At 43.7% G+C, this 6,484-nt stretch overlaps 1 pseudogene; it reads right to left on the bottom strand.

The window, feature by feature from the left end:
• Positions 1–1,677: 1,677 nt before the first annotated feature.
• LOC101028958 (immunoglobulin-binding protein 1-like) lies at positions 1,678–6,266 on the bottom strand (annotated as a pseudogene).
• Between the last annotated feature and the right edge of the window lie 218 nt (positions 6,267–6,484).

The raw sequence follows: 6,484 nt of genomic DNA, 5'->3' as shown, positions 1-6,484 counted from the left end.
TAACAGAATTTCCTGTGATCACAAAGCTTGTTTACATCCAGACATTATTCCTCCTGGCTGCAGGTATCTCTGGTTTGATCTTGTTTTAGAACTGAGATGTGAAAAGGTTTTCTGGTTTTGCTCATCAGAATATCTTTTAACCGGATTCTCCTTTGTCTACTCCTGACTCAACTTATCTCAACTTCCCCATTCAGGAGTCTCTGAGTCAGAAATCAAAGCCACCCCTTATAGTGGCATTTGCTTTGCAAATATCCCAACAGTTAAACCATTATCTAGGGTACAAGGCAGTCAGGCAAGTAAAGAAAAGGTTAAAACTTATTCTTAAAGAGAGAGTCATAAAAAAGTTAAAAGCAGGAACCAGTTGCTGGCAGGGGGTCACTTGGTCTAGCAGCACTGCATAGGTTTAGGCCCAAATGATATTGTGGTTGATATTAGAAACTGATCATCCATCTTTAAGTTCCTTTTTCCGGATAGCTCGACTGCCTCCAGTAGGAAACTGTGTTTGGGATCAAACTCACCGTATAGTGAGACTCACGCCTTTTGGGGGTCTCACCCGGGAGTGTTCCCCACACACAAAGAGAAGAGAGTTGTGTTAAATAGAAACACCCATAACACCTGTTTCAGAAAACATTCTTTTTTTTTTTTTTTTTTTGAGATGGAGTTTCATTCTTGTTACCCAGGCTGGAGTGCAATGGCGCAATCTCGGCTCACTGCAACCTCCGTCTCCTGGGTTCAAGCAATTCTCCTGCCTCAGCCTCCCGAGTAGCTGGGACTACAGGCATGAACCACCATGCCCAGCTAATTTTTGTATTTTTAGTAGAGACGGGGTTTCACCATGTTGACCAGGATGGTCTCAATCTCTTGACCTCGTGATCCACCCGCCTCGGCCTCCCAAAGTGCTGGGATTACAGGCTTGAGCCACCGCGCCCGGCCCTCAGAAAACATTCTTAACAATAGTCTGTACAGAGCCCTTTTTTCAATTTTTTTTTTTTTTTTTTTTTTTTTGAAACGAGGTCTCATTGTGTCACCTAGTCTGGAGTACAGTGGGACTATCAGGGCTCACTGCTGCTTCGAACTCCACTAAAGCGGTCCTCCTTCCTCAGCCTCCTGAGAATCTGGGACTGTAGGAGTGCATCACCATACCCAGGACTGCAGGCACACACCACCACACCCAGCTAAATAAAAAAAAAAAAATTTTGTGTGTGCAGATGGGGGTCTTGCCATGATGCCTAGGCTTCTCTCAAACTTCTAGCCTCAAGCAAGCGTTTACCTTGGCCTCCCAAAGTGCTGAGATTACCAGGATTACAGGTGTAAGCAATCCTCCTTTTTTTTTTTTTTTTTTTTTTTTTTTTTGAGACGGTCTCTGGCTCTGTTGCCCAGGCTGGAGTACAGTGGTGTGATCTCACTGCAGCCTCTGCCTCCCAGGTTCAAGCAAATTTCCTGCCTCAGCCTCTTGAATAGCTGGGACTACAGGTGCCTACCACCATGTCCGGATAATTTTTTTTGGGGGGTACAAATACACACTTAATCACTTGACACTTTATTGAATGCAAAACAAGATGTAGCATTTTGCCTTTGTTCTACACAGCTGCAGCGGGAGCCCAGGCAGGGAGGATGGCACGGTTTTCCTTGACCGGGGAGGTGTGCACCCTGCAGTCCTGCCGTGTTGTGGGAAGATCAGCCCACGTTCTGTCGGTCACCATAGCCCCTCAGATGGGTGTCCTTCCAGTCATCCCACTCCCGAGCTCTGTACAGTGTTTGTTCATCATCCTCTTCCTCCTTTCCTTCTTGATCTTCCTCTTGCTGAGCTGCTTTTCTTAATTCCTCTGGTGTTGCCTTGATTACTCCCCGATCGGTAATGCTCCATATTTCCGATGTTGCTCATACCAGTCACTCACCATCATAGTTGCCATCGGATAACCAGCTCCAGATACTTAGACCTGGGCCATGTTCCGAGTGAGAATGAAGGGTTTCGCTGGAGGCCTCTCCTGGCGAGAAGTTGATGCCTCTCTTGAAGAATTTCTTTCTCTCAGGAGACTTTATTTCCTGGTCAATGCTCTCAATCTCTTCAAAGCTGATATCAATCCACCTCCAAAGGTGAAGATAAGATTCATGAACATTGAATCTTATCTTCACCATTGATGCTTATCATCTGCTTGACCACTTTCCACAGCAGATTTCATTGTCGACAACCTATGCTCCAAATCCTTCTTCTGCTTGTATCTCTCTATTTTAGCCTAGCTTTGAGATGCCATAGCAATGAGGCTAGGATAAGCCATAGAGGAATTAGCGGGGTGATTTTCAGCTGAGTTGTTCTTGGCTTTGGGCAGCTCAGACTCTGCCACATGATAGCAATGGCACTGAGTTAAGTAGCTTATAAAGTATTCTCGAGCCTGCTGCAAATGATCTAGACATTTGCTGGGGTTGCCTTATTTCATGCTGAGGGCTCCTTGAAATGCTCGTACCAAATAGGTACTTCAGGTCGGTGGAAGCAATCTCTTCCAAGTCTTCATTTTGGCTGAATAAGTCGAGCTGCGATAACATTTCGGCAGCCTTCTCAAGGAGGTCCAGGCCCTTGAACACCTTCTCCTGGACTATCCGGGAACCGGCAGGTTCAGTCGCTACTTCTACTTCGTCCAGAAGCTGTTTGCTGGTTTCAAACAGCCTGGGGAGCTGCAGCAGTAATAACTCAGCTTCCGCAGCCATCTTGGGGAGGGAGGAACCCCAATTTTTGTATTTTTGGTAGAGATGGGGTTTCACCATGTTGGCCAGGCTGGTCTCAAGCTCCTGACCTCAGGTGATCCACCTGCCTCGGCCTGGGTGGGATTACAGGCATGAGCCACCGCACCTGGTCTGATCTGCCTTCTTGACCTCCCTTCTCTTTTAAAAAATTTACTTTTCTAATAAAAAAAAAAGACTCCCTAATCAATAAATGGTGCTGGGATAACTGGCTAGCTATTTGCAGAAGATTGAAGCTCGACCCCTTCCTTACACCATATACAAAAATCAACTCAGGATGAATTAAAGACTTAATTGTGAAACTCAAAACTATAAAAACCCTGGAAGATAACCTAGGCCATACCATCCTGAACATAGAAAAGGACAAAGATTTCGTGATAAAAACACCAAAAGCAATCACAACAGAAGCAAAATTTGACAAGTGGGATCTAATTAAACTTAAGAGCTTCTGCGCAGCAAAATAAGCTATCAACAGAGTAAACAGGCAATCTACAGAATGGGAGAAAATATTTGCAAACTATGCACTTGACAGAAGTCTAATATCCAGCATTTAGAAGAAACTTAAACAGATTTACAAGAAAAAAACAACTCCATTAAAAAGTGGGCAAAGGAAATGAACAGACACTTTTCAAAAGAAGACATATATGCAGCCAACAAGCATATGAAATAAAGCTTAGTATCACTGATCATTAGAGAAATGCAAATCAAAACCGCAATGAGATACCTATTGGGTACTGGGCTTAATACCCAGTAGATAAAATAATCTGTAAAACAAACCCCCATGACATGAGTTTACCTATGTAGCAAACTTTCACATGTACCCCCAAAACTGAAGTAAAAGTTGTGTGTGTGTGTGTGTGTGTGTGCGTGTGTGTGTTTAAAGATGAGCAACTGTTTGGACATGAAATCCCCCCCGTCCCTCCACAAAGTTGCTTTTCCCATTTATACCAGCCACTTACTCCCATTGCTTGTCTCCTGCAGGAATCCCACTCTGGCGTGATTGAGATGTGCTCTTGAATATACATATATTCTTGCAATGTACATAGTGGTGCCGTGTTTGTGCTTAGTATGGATAAGTAAGAAAGGGGAAGGGGAAAATATTAAGGGGCCCATAGATGAGCCATTTTCCCCTTTTAAGAAGCTTTACAGATGTCCTACTCAGCAATTTCTATTCTCATCTTGCCAGCCAAAATTTTGCCACTTGCTCATGCCTATTCACCTGGGAGACTAGGAAAAGTAGTTTTCTTAAGCTGGTCGTATTGACATTTGCAATAAAGTAAAGGTTTCATTGGCAAGGAAGAAAAGAGAAGTCTTAGTTTGGACTTAATCTGATTGTGACACTGAATAAAAGTCTTTTATTTAATGTGCTGTATAAAGTTAGTCTATTCTGAAGCCATCTTGGTAAATTTCCCCAACAGTGTGAAGTTAGAATTCCTTCAAGGTGATGCCAGGTTCGATTTGGAATTTATATACAACCTGCTTGGGGGGAGAAGCCATTGTCTTCAGAAACCGTGGTGTAGTTGAACTGATAGTTACGGTTGTGACCTGAAGTTCACCATTAAAAGGGATTACCCAAGCAATAATAATAATGATAATAATAGAATATCATAGACTATATGCTATAATAGAATATAATAGACTGAATGGTTTAAGCAATGGAAGTTTACATCTCACAGCTCCAGAGGTTAGGAAGTCTCAGATAAGGTGCCGGCAGATCCAGGTCTGGTGAGGGTCCACTTCTTGGTTTGTAGATGACTGTCTTCTATCCTCAAATGTTGGTGAGCAGAGAGGAAGATCCTGTGTCTCCTCCTCTTTTTTTTTCTCTTTTTTTGAGACAGTCTCAGTCTGTCAACAGGCTGGGGTGCAATGGTGCGATCTCGGCTCACTTCAACATCTGCCTCCCAGGTTCAAGCGATTTTCCTGCCTCAGCCTCCCGAGTAGCTGGGACTGCAGGCACATGCCACCACACCCGGCTAATTTTTGTATTTTTTTTTTTTTTGAGACAGTTTTGCTCTTGTTACCCAGGCTGGAGTGCAATGGCACGATCTCGGCTCACCGCATCCTCCACCTCCTGGGTTCAGGCAATTCTCCTGCCTCAGCCTCCTGAGTAGCTGGGATTACAGGCATGTGCTACCATGCCCAGCTAATTTTTTGTATTTTTAGTAGAGACGGGGTTTCACTATGTTGACCGGGATGGTCTCGATCTCTTGACCTTGTGATCCACCCGCCTCGGCCTCCCAAAGTGCTGGGATTACAGGCTTGAGCCACCGCGCCCGGCCTAATTTTTGTATTTTTAGTAGAGACGGAGTTTTACCATGTTGGCCAGGCTGGTCTTGAACTCCTGACCTCAGGTGATCTGCCCACCTTGGCTTCCCAAAGTGCTGGGATTACAGGGGTGAACCACTGTGCCCAGCCTTTTTTTTTTTTTTTTTAAATTCATTCATATATTTATTGAGCAGCTAAAAAGATAGAAACGTGATTTAAAACATGGTCAGAGATGAGGCAAATGCACAAGTAATAGAAAGCAAAGGGCAAGGTTCGCTGAATCACAGCAATCAGAAGAAAGTGCTTTAGGGAACCAAGAGTGAGACTCTTTCCTGAAGAGGCACGGGTGGCAAATCAGAAAAGGGGATTGAGATTAAAATAGACTGCAGTCTGGATTGTTGATGACACTCACTATGGACCACATTTGTCTATCTTTTTTCTTTCTCTCCATCTTTGGGCTTAATTTACCGGTAGCGCCTAGGATTGTTCAATGTATTTTTTCTATACTTGCTTGCATTTTTGCTTGAATATCTTCTACAGAACTAGGACCTTTTGGTGTTTTACGAGTTTTTTCCTGTTTCTTGAAGGATTCTTGTCCTTTTGATCTTGGCGTTGATGATGGTTTTGAGTCTTTTCCATTCTGATTTGACTTTCGTGCATTTTTGGCTGGAGTATCGCATATAGATTTCTTCACTGGCGCTTTTTCTTCAGTTTCCTCATCATCAAAATCATCATCATCATCATCATCATCATCATCATCATCGTCATCATCATCATCTTCAGCAGCAGCAAGTTTTAGTTTTTTCTGTGGAAGCTGGCTACCACCTCCAGGGGCAGACCACTTTCCAGATATACTTCAGAGTTTCGAATCCTCCTCCTCTTCATCTTCTGACTCTGTATTTTCCTTCACAGCTACTAAGTGCCGTACACTAATATGCACTGGCCCTGAACCACACTTCAACCATAAGACCACTGGTGGTGTTATTTCAAAGCCCCCAAGGGAAACTGTTGGCTGAACAGACATTTTCAAAGTTGCCAATGTTACTTTAATGGGACTGCCTTTGTAATTCATTACCTCTGCTTCAACAATCTGCAATTCATCCTTTGCATCAGCCCCTAAATTGACCGTTGTTAAAGATAACTGGTGCTCATTTCATCATTATCTACCTTAAGTGATCATCTTTGTTGGCCTTTAGTTCACAACCAAAAAGATAGTTCTGGGACCTCTGGGGGCTCAGGTCCATGTCCATTGAATCTTACATCGGGTGGCAGAACACACTTAGGTGGGGAGAAGGCGGACAGAGATAAACAACCACTGCTCAATAGAACAGCCCAGCAGGACCCAATCACACTAGGCGCCTCCTCCTCTTTTTATAGGGGCAGTGATTCCATCACAAGGGCTTACTCTCATGACCTCAAATAATGCTCATCACTCCCCAAAAGCCCCATCTGCAAATGCCATTACATTGAAGGTTAGGAT

The sequence above is a fragment of the Saimiri boliviensis genome, chromosome 3 (assembly GCF_048565385.1).
Source record: "Saimiri boliviensis isolate mSaiBol1 chromosome 3, mSaiBol1.pri, whole genome shotgun sequence".
NCBI lineage: Eukaryota > Metazoa > Chordata > Mammalia > Primates > Cebidae > Saimiri > Saimiri boliviensis.
This window is presented reverse-complemented; position numbering and strand designations above follow the sequence as displayed.